General features: G+C 39.3%; 1 long non-coding RNA gene across 1 annotated transcript; it reads right to left on the reverse strand.

The window, feature by feature from the left end:
- Positions 1-1908: 1908 nt before the first annotated feature.
- Positions 1909-11109, reverse strand: LOC129484763 (uncharacterized). Its single transcript, XR_008658516.2, has 3 exons — positions 10865-11109; positions 7947-8091; positions 1909-2136 (listed from the first exon to the last, which is right to left on the reverse strand). It is a non-coding gene; the product is annotated as an uncharacterized lncRNA (long non-coding RNA).
- Between the last annotated feature and the right edge of the window lie 216 nt (positions 11110-11325).

Below are 11325 nucleotides of genomic sequence, written 5' to 3' on the forward strand. Positions count from 1 at the left end.
AAATTAATGAAATGTGCTTGTGTAAAGATAGTTGCTTCTGGGAAACCAAGTTAAATGCTAGGAAAAAGCTAGGTTCCAGAAAGTTTCTACTAAGATATAACATCTACCAGGTTGTTTTTTAAGTATTCCTAAGTTATTGCTTTATTTTTAAAGAATGCCTAGGCCGGGCGCGGTGGCTCATGCTTGTAATCCCAGCACTTTGGGAGGCCGAGGCGGGCGGATCACGAGGTCAGGAGATCAAGACCACGGTGAAACCCCATCTCTACTAAAAATACAAAAAATTAGCCGGGCGTGGTGGCAGGCGCCTGTAGTCCCAGCTACTCGGAGAGGCTGAGGCAGGAGAATGGCGTGAACCCGGGAGGCGGAGCTTGCAGTGAGCCGAGATTGCGCCACTGCACTCCAGCCTGGGCGACAGAGCGAGACTCCGTCTCAAAAAAAAAAAAAAAAAAAAAAAAAAAAAGAATGCCTAAATGGAAATCATGGACAATTAACTCTGTCTGCTGTTTCATGCGAGACAGAGCAGATCATTACTGGATATATACCCAAGGAAAAATTAACTGATCTATCAAAAAGAAACAAGCACTTAGATGTTTATTGCAGCACGATTCACAACAGCAAGACATGGACTCAACCTAGATGCCCATCAGCGGTGGATTGAATAAAGGAAATGTGCATACACACTTTGGAATACTACACAGTTATAAAAAAGAATGAAATCATGTCCTTTGCAGAAACATAGATGCAGCTGGAGGCCGTTGTCCTAAGTGAGATAATACAGGAATAAAAAACCAAATACAGCATGTTCCCACTTGTAAGTGGTAGCATTGGGCATACATGGGTGTAAAGATGGCAACAATAGACACTGAGAGTATTAGAGTGGAGAGAGAGAAAGGAGGGCAAGGGTTGAAAAGCTACCTGTTGCTTACTGTGCATAGCACCTGAGTGACAGGGTCACTTGTACTCCAAACTCAGAATCACATAATATACATTTCTAACAAACCTGTACATGTAACCCCTGATTCTAAAAAGTCAATCTTTTTTTTTTTTAAAAAAAGGGTAAACTTGGGCAACATGGCAAAACCCCACCTTTACTAAAAAATACAAAAAAATTAGCTGGGTCTGGTGGCACAAGCCCATAGTCCCAGCTCCTCAGCAGGCTGACGGATGGGAGAATCAGCTGAGCCTGGGAAGTCAAAGTGAGCTGTAATTGCACCACTGCACTCCAGCCTGGCTTATAGAGTCAGACCCTGTGTCAAAAAATAGAACACTGAAATTCTAACCCACAGAAATTCCTGAGGGGAGGAGGAGTGGCTGGATAAGAGGGCTTGACCTTTCTCAAACGATTGGTGAATGAGCTTATAGTTATGTATTTTATGTTAAAGTTACATGTTGAAGGTATGCATTAATCCTTTAATAAACTTTTATGAGTAATTAATCAACTATTAGAGAGTGGTTTTGTTAGGGATATCTCATTAGGGTTTGCTCCCTATAGAATGATGTTGAGACAATTATAAAGAATTTTGACTTTGGTACAAACATTTTCTCATTTTTGTGCTTCGCCATAGTAGTTATTTTTATAGGTAGGCCTGTATTTGGATGTTCTATACCTTTGAGTTTTGCTGGGCCTCTTTGGGTTTCCTAAGTGCAATGTTTGGATTGTATTTTTTGGTGGTTAAATCTAGAAATCTCCTTATGTAATATATGGTGATGGAAGTTGTGTTGTGTAGACAACTATTTAAATATGTATTCTTTATGAAGTATATATTTTTATGAAGTTTATATATATACATATATATACACATACACGTAATTTTCCTATATAAGCAAATTATAAGAACCTGTCAAAATAAATAGAAGGATAAAAACAAGTTGTGAGTCAATTCTTAGTTTGAATCCTATTTGCACATAGTTAATTTTGAACATGCAGCAATTCATCTTAGGTTTCCTGTCATTAGTAACAATTAGTAAAGGTATGGAGCTAGAGGGAGGGATATTTCTCCGGAGACCAGCCCATCTCAGGAGACGGTGTACCTGGAGTAGGATATGTTCCATGCTTGTTGATCAAGTGTGTCCTGTTCGCTCTGAGTTTACAGCATGAGTGGCTTCCCCTCCTCTGGTGGTGGGTGCTGTTGGATTCTAAGGACAGGAATGCCAAGAGAAGATGAGGAAATGAAAACAGTAACTCTTAAATAGGAAATGGCCATACCAAGTGGGTGAAATCCCAGCATGAGTAATGTAAATGTGGGTCCAAGGAAAAGAAATATTATTTAAAATTACATTACTAAACCTTTTATATAAGACTTTATAAGCCCTGTGTGCTGTGCATACTACAATGACCTTAGGATATGCAGTTTTATTTAAATATCCATCAGAGCTCAGCTGCTTCTGTCCATGGAGTGATCAACCCCAGTGTGTGGCTCAGCCTCTCTCTTCCCTGACTGCTGCTGCAGCTGTTATGCCACCCCTGCCTCTTATGTGGGAAGTTATAGGGGTTCTTTACTGTCTTTGGAATCAATCACCAAATCTTGTAGATTCAAGCAGCTTAATATCCTTTCTATGTATCCCTTTTTTGAATAATTATTATAATTATTTAATTTATTGAACACATGCTATGTATCATTCATTTACTTTTCTAAGTGCTTTACATGTATTAATTCAATTATCTTCACACATGTGTGAGTGCATGTACACACACACACACACACATCAAAAAAAGAGGTACTTTGTTCATGGATACATAATATTTTACATATTTATGGGGGCATGGGATATTTTGTTGCATGCATAGAATGTGTAGTGATCAAGTCAGGATATTTGGGACATTCATCACCTTGAGTCTTTATCATTTCTATGTACTGGGAACATCTCAAGTTCTTTCTTCCGGGTACTTTGAAATACGCAATATGTTGCTGCTAATGAGTCACCCTACTCTACTATAGAACATTAGAACTTACACCTTCTGACTGTATATTTGTACCCATTGACCAACCTCACAAAAAGGAGGTACTTTTTAAAATCCCCACTAAAAGAGTAAGATAACTGAGGTTCAGAATATTTCTCCAAGTCTCATGCTAGGTTAGTAGTGGAACAAGGATTTGAAGCCAGTCAGCCTTAAGCCATGATCTCAGTTACCTTGCTTTATTGAATCAATATTAATTGACTTAAGTTTCTGAAGCAAATGTGTTTTCCAGTAAAAATAAAGTTTTTCAACTAATCTTTTCCTACGAATCTAGTATAAAATCATAGGTATGCATAGATTACAACAACAACAAAAAAGACTGTATTGTTGAACTAGTGCTAAAGCGTCCTTTCAAGGAAGAGGGAACATTAGTGACTTGCTAAAGAATGATCGAAGACATGAGCTGAGGTTCTTTGCCCTGACTAGCTTTTCCATTTTATCATACAGATTTAATATGACAAAAGCCTGTTTTTATAGCAGCTATGAACATTGGGTATAGGAAAGAAAATGATTTGAGAGGCCTGGATGTAGTGGTTTGGAAAAAGTTTTTAAAAAATGCTCAGAAGATTTTGGAATTGATTGAAAAGGTGTACTTTGAAACTGGAAATTGACATTTAAGAAATACAGCAGTAACTAATTAGTGGGAATGAAAATGTTGAAAACACGTATGTATCCTTTTTGTGCATTTCTGCTGTCTTGCTTAAGGTAATTTTTACTGTGCTCCTGGATCGCTGCAGTAGCCCTCAAAAATGTCTTTTCTGCCAGCTGCAGCTATCTGTCATTGCTGCAAGCATTACCTTTCTAAATCACAAACAGGATCATGAACCTCTTAAAATATTTCAGAGGTCCTCATAACTAACTACTGTATGATCAGTTAGATCTCTATAACTCAGCTCCCAAGGCTGTTCATGCTTTGTTGTCTGCCCATTTCTCCAGCTTCGTCTTTATTAGGCCACTCCCTCACCCAGCACACATACACCATTTGATCTAGCCTTACCAAATGACTTGAATTTCCTGAACCTTGTCATGCTGTTTCATGAGAGACCTTTGTACATACAATTCCTTGTGTCAACCCTGTTCTTCCATTTCCTAGTATTTTATTTTTATTTGTTCTTCAAAACTCAAGCCAACTTCTTAAAATCTAGGTTCTCTTTGACTTAATAATGCCACCTCTAAGAATCTGTTTTAATGAAATATATATTTATGTGCAAATATGTTTATTGCTACTACTTATAATAGCAAAAAATACTGTATTTGAAGCAATTAAATACGCAGTAAGGGATTGATTTAATAAATACTGTGCAATATTACATAGCTATTAGCTTTGTATTGTCAAAGATTTTTTGATAAGATAAAACCTATAACATTAAATGACAAGAGTATGAAACACAAACACATGTATATGTTTTCCCATTTGTACATTACTGTCTGTATGTTAAGTGGGGAGTGGAAGAGAGATTGCAAAAAATCACTGGAAGGAAATATCTTCAAATTAATAGAAGCTCTTTAGATGATAGGATTATAGGTGATTTTTATATCTTTATATTTATAATTTATTTTATTTTGCAAGTTTCTGCAAGTATAGATGTATTTTGTAATCAAGAAAATAACAATTTAATTAAACACATGCAAATGAGTTCAAGGATCTGGCTGCCTGGAAAGCCTTCCACAAACTCCCTTGCTGATCAGGATGCCTTTCTTCTGCATTTCCGCAGGGCCTGTGCTTAACTCCAGTTGTGCATCTGTGGCACTGAATGCCAATCACTGACTCATTCATCTCTCCCCGGTCCTAAACTATGATATTCTTAAGGGCAGGCATGAGTCTTAAGTGACTTTTCCTCAGAGCCTAGCATAGTAACTGCCAGATGGTGAGTGCTCAATCAAAGGTATTGAATCAATAATGAGAAACAAAGGCTTCTCTGGAGTTAGTCAGCCACCCTAATCACTCACTGGTCCACTGCATGAGAACATTAGACCTGGATTTCAGCGGGACCTGGGAGAAATGATTGTATGTTTGGATTACTCCTTTTCCTAGTAGCTTAAACTAGAGTTCTCATATTCAAGGGTCCTACTCTTCAAATCTCCATCCCCACCATCTGACTTGTGCAAACATTGTCCCTTCTTTTTTTTGAGACACAGTCTCTCTCTCTCGCCCAGACTGGAGTGCAGAGGCGCGATCTTGGCTCACTGCAGCCTCCACCTCCTGGATTCCAGTGATTCTCCTGCCTCAGTCTCCTGGGTAGCTGGGATTGCAGGCACACGCCACCACGCCCGACTAATTTTTGTATGTTTAGTAGAGATGGGATTTCACCATATTTGCCAGGCTGGCCTTAAACTCCTGACTTCATCTGCCCACGTCGGCCTCCCAAAGACATTGTCCCTTCTTTAAGGTCTGTTTCAAATGCCTGAAGCTCCTTGAGGACCTTTCTGATGTCCGTAGTCTGATCTGAAGACTTTAAATCCCTTTATCAGGACTTATTGTCACCTGCCTTGTATTAGCCATTTTTGTCTGCATCTTATTCCATTATGGGACTTTAAGGATTTAATAATTTCACAGTGTATTCATACATGAAAGCATGATGTTGGCCAGGCACAGTGTCTCATGCCTGTAATCTCAGCACTTTGAGAGGCCGAGGCGGGTGGATCACCTGAGGTCGGGAGTTCAAGACCAGCCTGGCCAACATGGTGAAAACTCATCTCTACTAAAAAATACAAAATTAGCTGGGTGTGGTGGAGCATGCCTGTAATCCCAGCTACTCGGGAGGCTGAGGCAGGAGAATCACTTGAACCGGGAGGCGGAAGTTGCAGTGAGCCAAGATCACACCACTGCACTCCAGCCTGGGCATAAAGAGTGAAACTCTATCTCAAAAAAAAAAAAAAAAAAAAAAAAAAGGATGTTGTAAATCATAAATATATGTAATTTATGCCAATTAAAATTGTTTTTAAATGCTTTAAGGATCCTAAGTGTACAAAGCATCTTGTTTTGATTTTAATACTTGACAATGCCTAATAGTATTTTTGTACATAGCTTATGCTCTGTAAATGATTGTTTACTTATATCACCAATTCTGATTTATGCATTTTTTTCACTTGGGCCTTCCCTGACCAGGCAATTGAAAATTGAAAATTTTCTTTGCCCCAGAACAAAGAAAGTCTGTGATCCTGTTTTTATTTTATTTTGCTCTATAGTAATCATCACCAGCAGATATACTAAATTATTCACTTATTTACTCATCTATAACCTTAAACAGATAGTAGAGATGATCATCTCTTTTACTTGTGGCTGTGTCCCCAAAGCCTATGACTGTGTCCAGCACTTAGTAGGTGTTCCGTGCTCTGTCTACAGCCCAGCCCGATTGTCTTAATCCTTGGAAAAATCTTCCTCCATAATCCTGGTGTTATCCTTCCAGAAAAGGTCATACTACTAACCATTTTATTTCCACTAAAACAAAATGAAATCGGAGACTTATTAGTGAGTGACAAGTTTTGCCCATGAGTGAAGAGGCATTCAGGTTTTTTACTTAACATGTAGGTTGGAACATTATAAAGTTCATCAGTCACAGTTTTTGACACCAAACCACCACCTTAAAAATTAAGCTTTAAATCATTTTCCGACACATCCTGGGTGCTGCGACAGTTAGGTAATCCTGGTTCTATCGGTACACTGGCTCTGTAACACCTCCTAGATTCTCTGCTCATTAGTTTTCATGGTTTGGGTTTCAGAGACTTTTGAGCCAGCAGCTCAGTGAATGCCCAAAGAGTTGAATCCAGTTTCTTTGGCAGCTTTTGCAGTTAATGATGACCTGTTCACTTGAATGGCTTCTGATTTCACGTTCAATTCAGGGACAACTAAGAGCTAAGTGATGTACTTGTCTTACCCCTTCTCAGTGGGACTGGAATAGCATGTCTTCATGTTTTCCGGCAGCATTTGTTAAAGTGGCCCGTGCATAAAGTGAGATCCACAGGGTGAATTTGATATGTCTTTCATTCAAGCATGCATTGATTATTTTATTTTATAGTTTATTGTGTTAGTGCACCTTGAGATGCCTGAACCAGACATTGACCTGCCCTTCAAACACCTTAAATTTTAGAAGGGGTGATAAGTCCCTCTTTGTGACCCACCCAAGGAGGTAATATTGTGTCTTTTGTGTCTCGGGACACAAAAGAATTCTGGGAACTTTTATTAAATCTCTTATCTTTTTGTATTGCATTTCTATATTTATGTGTTTCTGCGAGTCTCCTGAGGGCTTGGAGCAAATTGTATTCATTTATTTCTACATCCTCAGAACCAAGCACAGCATAGGATAAGCCTCAATAAACGTAGTGTGAATAAAAAAGAAAGCTTGGTGCAGAATAAAGTGCACCTTTATTCGGATGAAGGTGGTATAGGAGGAGACATTTGAGCTGACTTGATGGTTGGACACGTAGGAAAAGGAGGGAAAACATTATGGCAATGGATGCAGCATGTCAAAGATAGGAAAGTGTAAAAGGGTAACGCCTCTGAGAACTACAGGGAGTGTTTCCATTTGGGTGGAGGGTGGGGTTCACAATGGGAGAAAAGCAAATTATGTTAGTAAAAGGCTTGGGATCTGATATGAGTATTGCAAAGGAGGCAATGAATTCCTAATGCCATTACTGCTCACTGGCTTTTGTTCCAACTCTTAGGACTCCATCTATTAGGTTTTAAGGTTAAAGAAAAGATAAAGGGGTCAGAAGGAGAATATTATGTTATAAGAGATTAGAGCCTGGAAAATCCTTCCTGGAGCACAGGACTCAGCAGGATTAGGGTGGGAAGATAGTCAGGGCTCTTGAATAGGCCCCTCCCACCCTCAGGTTCTTGCATGTTGAATTCATTTGTCAACCTAAGGGCACACTGCATTTGAAAACCCTGTGTTGGATTTTTTAGATGAACTTTGCAGAGGTTGACTACTAAGAAGACTTTGTCACTCTTGCCCCTAGCTGTTTGCACATGCTTCCAACAGAGTACCTCACATAGTGTCCGGGGAATGCTGGCAGGTCAGCTTCTCCACAGGATGGCCAGACCGTCGCATGCTTCTTTGTTTCCCAGAGCCAAGTACAGTGCTGGCATGTGGAAGATCCTCTATAAATATCTTCTGGGTGAAATTGCATTGCTGAAATATAGCCAAAGATACTATTACCTCAGGGACATCAGAAACAGGAGTTTTCATCTAGATTGGAGTTAGATGCTCATAGCTCATGGGTGATAGAATTTTCTATTAGGAAAATGACATTATAGGTATTATTTTTCTGGTTCCTCCCCTCAGTGGGAATGAGAGGTGAGCAGAAACACAGGAGGGCAGTGGAATGTCATGAAATCAGTGAATATCTCTAGAACATGAATTAGGGAGTGTTCAGAGAAGTTGAGGCTGCATGCTGAAGACAGAAGACTGATGTCTTCCATTTTTAACAGGGAGGAATGAGAGAGTGCAGAGTATAAGAGAGCTCTGCAGACTCTGCTTATGTGTTGCATATGCACAGCTAAGATTACAATTTCTAAAAACATAGTTTATTTTTCTAGTTAGACATACAATTGCATGTACATCTGGTTTTTGGTAAGGACAAGCTATTACCTATTGATGTATTATTATTAATATTGTTATTATTTTGCTAAATGGTTAGTCTTTCTATTGTGGAAAAAAGCGAATATGCTGTGCAAGCTTTTATGTGTAGGAATGGGAAAGAGGATACTGGGAGAAGTAATGCACATTTCAGATGGTTAAGTGCTGAACATGTTCTATTGAGGGGAGTATCCCATTCTTACAACACTATTGTAGCTCATTTGAGGGGCAACACAGTGGCTATTGATCATCTATGTCTTGGGACAGACACTTAGGTCTCTGTTTCTATGAAATAATCTTAGCCAACTTCTAATGTATTCTCTTTATGCTTAGGAAAAAACAGTTATCTTGGCAGAAGAATCATCTATCTGGTTCCCTTGCGCATGTCCTGTTTTGTCTCATAAGAAGAGGCATTTGTATATTTTAAATTTGGTGCCAAAATTAAGAAGAAGTATCTGTAGTCCTTATGTATCTGTCTGTATGTGTTGAATTAAGGTAGCAGAGGGTAGAAATGGCAATGTGGCTTATTTGGAGGATTGTATATTTTGTTTTCTAGAATGTTCTACCTTGTTTCCTACTTCTCCTCCAGGACATGGGGTGTGGCCAGCAGGATGGCAGGCAGGGGGCACACAGCTTGACAGCAATTTTGTGTGCCACTGCTTGTGCTTTTCCCCAAGATGAGAGTGTCGGCAAAAACTGCTGCTTAAAACAGCGTGACTCCCTCTCTCTCCCTGGAGACTGACTGCCTTCCCTTTTCTGTTGACCTGAGGCTTTAGATCAGAGACAGTTCCTAATGGGAAACTCTCCCCAGTTTTGGCAGTGGGGATACACATTGCTGGTGATGCTTTGTCATTCCGGCAGTTGATTTATTGCAGAGGTTCAGTATGCAGTGTCTGTGGATTGGAAAAATTCAGGGTTCAAGTCTTTTCTATTGACTTCTAGGCAATCACTGCCAGTGATGGGATCAGTCCAGGGTTTTTGATTATTCCAAATTTCATGTTGCAGAAGCCTGGATAATTAAGCAGTGAGTAATGGGATGTGAATGCCGAAGTCCTGGAAATAGCTTTGAGAACCTTCTTATATGCACAGAGGGAATGACTCCAACTTATCCCGTTTGTTCATTCAGTTCTCTCTGTAATCTGCACATGGTAACTGAGTGGACTGGATGGTGTTATTCAAATATAGTATGTGCTTTTGGTGTAGTTGTTTTCCTGAAGGACCATGCTTGAGTTAGCAGTAGTCTCTGATAACTAGTTCACTTAGAAAAGCTTCACATTTCTCTTGTTTTAGTAATACATAACACATTTAAGCCACAGTTAAGAGCATTTTACTATAGGATAGCATAGGAGAAGAAAACTCTAGCTGTTGCCAGCCATCTTTTGGTTATACACTAAGAGCTCATTTGCCTTTTGCTATTAATGCTTGTGGCATCTCTTAGAGAAAAGCGACTGCTGGTAGTTTGGACTGCGTTAGGGGTGTAGCCTGAAGTATTCAATGAATCAAACTGACTTCAAGTTGACTCATTACTCCCTCTTGAACAAAAGACAATATGTGTGGAATTCTGATTACAGCTTAGATCTTCGGCTTTAAGAAGTTGCCCTTTGAGCTTGCTCTGTAAATAGTGATTAGGTGCAAACCTTGGATTTTGGTCCTTCACCACCCAGAATGGTGCCTGGGTACTGAAGAAAAGAGCTTTTCCCATTGCAGAAGCACTTTAAACAGTAGATTCTTTAGCAGGGAGACTAAAATAGGTTTCCCATTCTTCAAATGGGTGTTTTAAGTGCTTTGCAGGTGTATCTTAGAGAACGGAGGTATTTATTTTTAATGAGGAGAACTGAAGAATAAAAACAATCACAGCCTTGGAGAATTGCAGATCAAAGCTTTTTTCATTATAAAACAAATGAAGGCCTCCATCCTAGGAGCTAGTAAATTCATTAATTTTTCATAGAGGAATAGGCTATAAATGGTAATTTAATTCTTTTGGGAGAAGATCGTTTAAGTGGTGTTTAAAAGTCTACACACTTAGGTGGTTTGGAGTGAAAACCTGCTGTGATATCTAAGGCAGTAAATGTACAGTGCAGCTGAAAAACTTGTTCAGAAGCACTATGGGTCCTTTATAACTGCTCTGTTTCTACCTAATGTACAATGTAATATTTTGTACTACAGCCATATTTAGTTACTTTAGAGCTGGGTTTGCCATCTTGCTGTTTGGATCAGAAATGCTACTGTCAAGAAGTAGAGTTGTAGGCAGCAATAATAAGAAAATCCCAAGACTTTTAAATCTTCTATTTCATGTTTCTCCTAATTGGTCAGGATCTCCCCTCACCATTCCAAATACTTGTGCTCCTCTCTTAAGTTATCCCTGTGGTTTCTTTCTTTTGCTCTTCAAATAGCAGCTATAACATTTACTGAAGAAGCAAGTTCAGCTCTCCAAATGATGGCTGGTTCCATGAGAGAGCCAGTCTGCTTGGAAGTGCCAGAGGTTCCCAGGTAGCAGCTCTTCTAGAACTGTGCTGCTGTGAAATGATCACATTGGAATGGTCATAGAACTCAGGGAAGCCACATTTGTTAAAGTGGCCTGAGTTTGGAGCCGTTCTGCAGGCACAGAAAAACTGCAGAGCAAATGAGTTGTCTATGATATAGGTGCATGTATGGAGGCATGTCTGTAAAATGGAAGTTGTTGCTGGGCTGAGAAGTACCTTTGGGAAATAAGATAAATTGTGAAGTTGAAAAAGGTTAAGACATGTTCATCAACAAATGATTGGATAAAAAAACATGGTATGTACG

This window comes from Symphalangus syndactylus, chromosome 6 (genome assembly GCF_028878055.3).
Source record: "Symphalangus syndactylus isolate Jambi chromosome 6, NHGRI_mSymSyn1-v2.1_pri, whole genome shotgun sequence".
Taxonomy (NCBI): Eukaryota; Metazoa; Chordata; class Mammalia; order Primates; family Hylobatidae; genus Symphalangus; species Symphalangus syndactylus.